This window comes from Pelophylax lessonae (assembly GCF_965119305.1).
Source record: "Pelophylax lessonae genome assembly, chromosome: 2".
Classification (NCBI taxonomy): Eukaryota; Metazoa; Chordata; class Amphibia; order Anura; family Ranidae; genus Pelophylax; species Pelophylax lessonae.
The window spans coordinates 154,204,730-154,213,072 of record NC_138769.1 but is presented as its reverse complement, the minus strand read 5'-3'; positions in this window follow the sequence as shown (position 1 = coordinate 154,213,072).

The window sequence follows — 8,343 nt, the reverse complement described above, 5'->3', positions numbered from 1 at the left end:
GAACCTTCCAAATCTGTCATAAAATTGTAGGTAAATTAGTGTAAATATAAATTATGTTATAACATATATCAATAGTAATAGTAATGGGGTGTTATGTTAGATGTAGGAAGGGCTGGTGAGATAGTCATGTGGGAGGTGACAACAAAAGTAAAAATAATGAAAAAGGGAGGAGAAAAAAAGTTGTGAAAAGGACCTGTCACCGAACATATGATAGCCATGCTGATAAGGAAAGTGAAAAGGTGAATGCAAGTGGAAAAGTGCCAAACACCTAAAGGGTGTGAAGAAAAGAGAGCAATGAGTGAGCGAGTGCTTACCATATTAAGGAGGGCTGGTGACAGGAAATAAATGTGCCAATAATGAAAGAGAGAGAGAAGTATCCCAAATAACGATCTATCCATGAGTGTCCCAAGCAGGCAGCGTCCGTGGGACCCTAGCGTCATGCTGCGTGTGGTAAGTAGGGTTAAACAGAGACCATAGGCATCCATGACCACGTGGGGGAAAGGGACGTGGACCGCGACCTTCCCCCAGCTGCCCGTAGGTGTAGTAGCATGCATTATTTCTTGTGCATTTACTCTTGAAAGAAGCGAGCACACAGCTCGCGAAATGCGTTAGTTCATGATGCATTATACTAATTTATTATGATAATATGCAATTATGGTCTTTTCTGAGACAAAGATGTACTGTACTTTTATGATGTATACAATTTTGTGATTTACTACCATCAATGTTGTGCATTGTATACAGTTTTTACTAGTTTGACATTTCATGCGTCTCAGCGCATGTCATTCATTTTTTTTTTCTTTTCTACCTCTCTTTTTTGCAATAAAAGTTACTTTTTTTATTTATTTATTTTTGTTGCTTATTTCCAGCCACATGTACTCACCTCATTTAAAGTCCCCCGGGCCAATTTCCCCTTTTCTTGATAGTACTCAAGGCCAATTTTTGATCAACTCCCCATTGAAGGAAAGCCAATATTCAAGCCACCGAGTAGGAGCCCCAAGAGACTCACACCATGCAATAGACGACTTCCACGTACGATGATAGATCATCCTAGAAGTCGCTTTCCTCGCTTTAGGCAGAGTGAGAATCAATGAAGCAGACAATGCCCTGTCCTTCAGCACCTGGCTTTCAAACAGCCAAGCCATCAAAGCCAGCGACCGTTAAGCAGGATGGAAGATTGGCCCTTGAGACAGTAAATCCTCCCTGAGAGGAAGTCTCCAAGGAGCATCTGCGACTAGCTTGACCAGGTCGGCGTACCAAGCTCAGCGAGGCCAGTCCGGAACCACAAGAATGACTGGAACCCCTTCTGCCTCGATCCTACGAAGAAGTCTTGGCAGCAACTTGAGAGGAGGAAAGGCATACATCAGCTGATACTGACCCCACGGGGCCACTAGCGCATCTGCCAGAGGGTCCCAAGAGCGCGCCACAAACCTCTGTACTTTTCTGTTGACCCGAGACACCAACAGATCTACATCTGGAGTGCCCCAACGAAGGTACAACTGCTGGAACACCTCTGGATATAGGGACCATTCCCCTGCATCCAAAGCCTGTCGACTCAGGTAATCCGCCTGCCAATTTTCCACTCCTGGAATGTGAACAGCAGAGAGAGCTGGAACAAAAACATTCCGCCCAACGAAGGATGTATGCTACTTCCAAGGCCGCAAGAATACTTTTGGTGCCCCCTTGGTGATTTGACATAAGCCACGGTCGGGGCATTGCCCGATTGAACGCGCACTAGGCAACCCTGCAGGCACCCAGTCCAGTGGACTAGGCAAAGCTGGATCGCTCTCAGCTCCCGAACATTGATTGGTAACCTGGATTCCTCCAGGGACCAGACTCCCTGCCGAGAACTCCCCTCCCCCACCCCCCCTACATGGACAGACTTGCATCCGTGGTGACAATTTTTTAATATATAGGGAGGATGGATTTTCCTTGCTTGAGCATCGGGGACCAAAGCCACCAGATCAGTGACTCCCTGGTCACCCGGCTCTGGATCTGAATGTCCAGGGAATTTGGATTCTTGTGTCATTTGAGAAGGATTTTCTTCTGGAGGATCCTTGTGTGGATTTGAACGAAGGGGACCGCCTCGAAGGATGACCCCATCAGTCCCAGAACTCTCATACAGGTCCAAAGGGACGACCATTTGCTGGACAGCAACAGCTGAACTGTAGTCTGGAGTTTTTCCGGAGGAAGAACCACCCTGGATGAGAACGAGTCCAAAGTCAGGCCCAGGTAGTCCAGTCTCATGGAAGGGACCAAGGACAACTTCTAAAGGTTCAGAATCCACCCAAACTCCTCATGGTGATTTCCAAATTTGTTTCCAGCACCATAGAAGACTCCGCACAGAGAAGCAGATCATCCAGGTAACCCAGGACCGATATTCCCCTGCTGCCGTAACAGTGGCAGGATCGGAGCCAACACCTTTGTGAAGACCCGAGGAGCAGAGGTGAGACCAAAGGGCAATGCCACAAACTGATAGTGATCCTCTCACACGGCAAAAAGGAGAAACCATTGGGTGTCCTGCACAGATTGGGATAGGACTGACCCTGAGGGGCAAAAAAAAACTTTTCGTGTGCTGAAAAGGAGGGACCCCGGGTCCAAACAGGCGATCTCCTTGAAAATGCAGATCAGTCAAGGCCTTCTTTGAAGACTGATCCACAGAACAGCACTTCAGCCAAAGTATACGCCGGAGGACCACTGCCCGAAACCGACAGTCGGCCCAATACGGGAGCAGTGTCCAGCGCGGCATCGCAAACAAATTGCAGCCCCTGCACCAGCTGGTCCAACAGCTCCTCAAAAAGGCAGAGAGAACTTGTTTCCCCTCCGGGTCACGGCATAGTAACTTAGCCCATTCAGTTAATGTTTGCGTGACAAGGGCAACCGTAAACACCGGTCTCAGTGCAGACCCTGCTGGGGAGTACATATTGCGGGCCTCCGCCTTCCTATCCTCCGGATCCTTAAAGGACGGGGAATCCTCCACTGGGATAACGGTAGCTTTAATCAGACTTGAGGCAGGAGGGTCCACCATAGGTGACAAAGTCCACTTCTTTATCAGGGACTCCTCAAAAGGGTAGTGTCTTCCGATCCACTTAGACACCCCAGGGAAACGCTTTGGACGGTCCCATTCTTTTTTGAGCATGTTGTCAAAATACGCGGGAAAGGGAAACCTTTGCCACCCTGGATTGCTTGTGAGTGCGAAACGTAACCTACACCCCAGTTGCAGCTGCGTCCTCCAATTTTAGGGTCTCACGCACAGATACAACCAGTGCATCCACCAGCGCCTTATCTTGCACGGCAGTGGAGGTAGAAATGCCATCCTCACTGTCAGAGGAGACAGGGCACAAGGTAGCAGACCGGGCAGGGAGACCTGCGTCAGAATCTGAGACCTCAGATGAGGCAGGGGTAGGCGGAGGTAGTTTCTTAGCACCTCGCCCTTTAAAGGCCACCTCCACCCAGGACACAAACGATTCCAGGACAGCCAAAATGGCAGCTGTAGACAGCTGGGGTCCGAAAGGCCCTGCGGCCTTCTTGTGGTGGGGTTAGACGGGGACACATGATCTGTAGGGTCCATGTTGCGCCAGGGGAACCCGTCAACCGAAGTTGAAAAAAATAACAAACTTTTTTTATTTTTTTAAAAGGTGTCCCCTGGAGGTCAGGCAAAGCGCACTGGAGACCCCCAGCAGAGAGAGAGAGACCCCCAGACTCACTGTACCAAATATACACCAGGAGGCCCAGAACAGCTGCACAGCACATGTCAGCAGCAATCTTGATCCAAAAGGGGAGGATCTGAGAAGCAGGCCAGGGTATAGGGAGGGGCTCTGCCCACAAAAAACACCTCCAGGAACTCCCACCCTGATCCTTATTCAAAAAAGCCACTGCAAAATGGTCGTGCTGGGTGTATCAAGATGGCCGCGACCTCCTCAGCACATGAGGCTACAAGAAAGGGGCGGCCTGCAGAGAAACCTCGTGGGGACCCCCCAGAACAGGACTGATTGGAAGGTGGGCCCTAAAGTGACGGGTAAAGACCCCCGCACAATCATTGGTCCATCGCCCCCCCCCCCCCCCACATGCGGCCTGCCGCATGATCCCAGCCCCCTGGGAGTAGGCCCAATAGCCCCCAGCAGTAAGGTGGTGGGGGGCAGGTAGGTGGGGGGGTGCGTGAAAGGACAGAGGGGAACCTGGGATTTTAAGGGTCCGACCGTCCCCAGGAAGGGACCACGTCCACCCCAAAATCAGCCAGGGGGGAAGAGGGGAGAACATTTACTCACCATACCGGTACCGTCGGAACAGGCGGGCGCCATCTCCTGACAGAACCCCTCTCCGCCGAAGTGGAGGGATTGTCGGCCAAATAGGACCACTGCGACTCAAGCCTAGACCCGGTCATGTAGGACCTGGCAAGACAAACTTGTGGGGCCAGTCCCTGTCCAGTGGGACTATGTTGCGGCCGACCCAGCACAGAGAGCTTAGGTCTGTGCGCGCTCGTTCCCGGCTGGGGTGACCACTGGATCTATACATCCAGCCCATCCCCCAGATCTGGCATAGTTGCTTGTAGATCTCACAGGCTAAAATCCGGAGAAAAGCCAACTAAAAAAAAGTTATCTAGAAAAAAACTTTGCCAGGAACAGAGATCCCAGCAGGGAACTGGGTCCTTACTCCTGACTAGATAGATTAAAACAGACATCCTATGCCTGAAGAGAGGGTGTACCCTCTAGTAGTGCCCATAGGCAGTCTAGTGTCCTACTCCTGTAGGGGGCAGTATAACCCTACTGATATGCATCAGGAACTGCGTCCGTCAATGAACGATAGAAAAATATAGTTTAAAGGCAGAGTTAAGTGGTCTGTAGGTTGTAAACCCAACCCTCCTATCACAAAATCTTCTATCCCACCCTGTCCTCATCACTACAGGAGTCATGACAGCAGCAGAAAGGAGGAGAGAGCAAGAAGGAGGTGTGGGCTGTGTTCCCCCCTCCCCTTAGCTCTTCTTCCTTCTATCTGTATACAGAAGTGGACACAAAACTCTCAGATCGGATTTAACAGGATAGGAGTACTGCCCCTACCCACCATTTCTGCTGCCAGGTTATAAGCAGACTGGAGAGGAGATGAGGGAAGGTAATCAAGCCCTACACAGTTCAAGCTGAGAGCATTGTTTTAACTCCTGTGTACAGAGGAGGGAGAGAGAACAGCCCACACCTCCTCCCGTCACTAATTGTCTGCAATCTAGAAAGCGGTGTAGGCTGCTTGACCTGTTCTTAACAACCAAGGACATCAGTGTGCAGGATGCGGGCAGCCAGCTGGGCGGCCCACACAGGATTCTGGAATGTTGACAGAAGTAGTGACCGTAGCAGAGAAGAGCTGGGATAAGGTGTGGGCTGTGCTCTCTTCCTCCTCTCTGCACACAAGAGTTAACAGAGGAATGCTTTCAGATCGGACAGTACAGGGTTTTATCTGACCCCAGTTGAATAACACAGATCCAGTTCTTCCTTACCTAGCTTGACTGTCCCACTCGGTTACTGGATGTCAGTTCTTTTAATTATGGCGGTTCACCATGACATGTGAGTGACAGGATGGCCTGCCTGAAGTGCTCTAGAATTTCCTAGTAGAGGGCTGCGCTGACTTTTAAACTTGATAAAACACAGTTGACCAACACCAGAAGATGACATGGCTCCTGAAATCATCACGGACTGTGAAAACTTCATACTGGACCTCCTGCAACATAGATTTGGTCCTTCTCCACTCTTCCTCCAGACCCTGGGACCTTAATTTCCAAATCAAATGCAACATTTTCCACAGTCTGTGATGATTTGGGGAGCTAGGTCATCTGCTGGTGTTGGTCCACTGTGTTTTATCAAGTCCAAAGTCATCACAGCCCTCCAAGGGTATTTAAAAGCACTTCATGCTTCCCTCTGCTGAACAGCTTTATGGAGCTGCTGATTTCATTTTCCAGCAGGACTTGGCACCTGACCACACTGTCAAAAGTACCAATACCTGGTTTAATGATCATGGGATCACTGTGCTTGATTGGCCAGCAAACTCACCTGATGTAAACCCCATAGAGAATCTGCAAGGTATTGTCAAGAGGAGGATGACTAACATCACACCCAACAATGCAGATGCACTGAAAGCCACTATCAAAAGTAACCTGGGCTTCCATAACACCTCAGCAGTGCCACAGTCTGATCAAATCCATGCCACTCCGCATTGATGCAGTATATCATGCAAAAGGAGCCCCAACAAAGTATTGCATACTATACATGGACATACTTTAAATAAGCCAACATTTCTCTAATAAAATTTTTATTTTATTTTTTTTATTGGTCTTATGGAAAATTCTTATTTTCTGAGATACTAAATTTTGGGTTTTCACTAGCTGTAAGCCATCTTTAAAATGAAAGAAAAATGCTTGAAATATATCAGTTTAACGCAGCTATAAAAAAATATATGCATTTCACTTATTGAATTAACTTTTTGATATTCAAAATTTTATGACATGCACCTGTATAAATAATGAACACAGAGCTGTATAAATGTGTATATTTTTTATCAGCTAAGAGTTCAGCTTTAAAATATGTTGTCTGCCTTTTTCATGGATGCAGCATTCCTTTAAATAGATATTACTGATTATGGGCAACAATGCTGCTTTTCCATGAAGAGGCAGTCTTATCACCTTTAACGGGCTCTGCGGTGGCAGACAAGTGAGCATGCCTATGCATGTGCACTGCACACACTGCATGATCTGCTGCTGACAGGGTGAAAACACCTCCCTCAGGACTGCCTACCACTGTTCTGACTGAGATCCTGGAGGGAAGCTCATCATATGTCCAAACGTGTAGAGACACTCTCAGGCAATCAGTTCTAAAATGCATGCTTATTAAGAACGTTGTTGATTGGAGTAATGTATGGGAGAGTGTAGGACTACATTTTTTTAAATAAACATGTTATACTTGCCTGCTCTGTGCAGTTGGTTTTTCAGGGCAGCCCAGATCCTCCTTCTCGGGTCTCTCGCCACCGCTCCCGACCCTCCCTCCTGTCCTCACAGCAAGCAGCTTGGGGGCACCCGAGCCAAGCCCCTGCTCTGTGTCCATTCAGACACGGAGCAGCCGCTCAACCCCTCTCCCCATTGGCTTACTGACTGACAGCAGTGTGAGCCAATGGCGCCCACTGTGTATCAGCCAATCAGGAGCAAAAGTCACAAACAGCTGAATGCACAGCATGCATTAAGATTTAAAAAACTGCTGCCTTTAGAACCACTTTAGGAGCAGTGGTCTTGCTCTTCAATGTGCTGCTGCAACAAGCTGCTTTTACAATTCAAAACATGTACAATGCAAAAAAAAAAACAAAACCCCAAAACAAAAATTCTGTACAATTTATGCAGCCTGACTAAACAACCAATTTGCATCAGGCTTCAAACTTCACTTAAACCACTTGCGGACTGCTACAGAGCAGCTCGGCTGCGCAGGGTTATGTAAATATATGTGATTTGCACATGCTCGCCCACCGCTCCAGCTTTAATGGCATTCTCTACAGCACAAGCCGACCAATGATTTACAACCAGAACCCGGTGATCGGCTGAGTGAATGACAGAAGAAAGCCCTGTGTAGGTAAACATCACAGGGCTCTCCACTCACAGCAGCGATGTGCCATTTTCTTTTCTCCCTGCATAGCAGGGAGTACAAAGCGGCACATTGCTTAGAAAAATCAGCAGACATTACACATAGTAAACATTGTTAGCCACATATTTAACCCCTTGATCTACCTAGATGTTAAGCCCTTCTCAGCCATTGGTATAGTGACAGTGCATATTAGCACTGTATTATTACAGCAAGTCCGTTCCCTCCAGTGTCAGATTGCCCACTGCACTATTGCATTATAAGTCGATCATCGCCATTATTAGTATGAAAATAAATTACAATTCTAATTACTGACATAATTTGTAGACGCTATAACTTTTACACAAACCAATCAATATACACTTACTGGGATTTTGTTTTTAACCAGAGACGTGCAACAGAATAACTTTTTGAACGAAATTAGATTTTGGTTTTTAAATTGGATGTTTATAGCAGAAAGTAAAACATGTTCTTTTCCCCCCTTTCAGTCTTTTGCCATTTTATTAAACAAAAAAAAAAAAAAACCCAGTGGTGATCAAATATCACCAAAAGAAATCTCTATTCGTGTGGAAAAAAAACCCCTAACAATTTTGTTTGAAAGACTGCACAATTACCAGTTAAAATAGCGCAGCGCTAAATAGCAAAAAATGGTCAAGTCATGAAGGTGGTAAAATCATCCGGAGCTGAAGTGGTTAAGAGGCTGCACAATGTCATGCATGGGTACAAGCTCTACCAA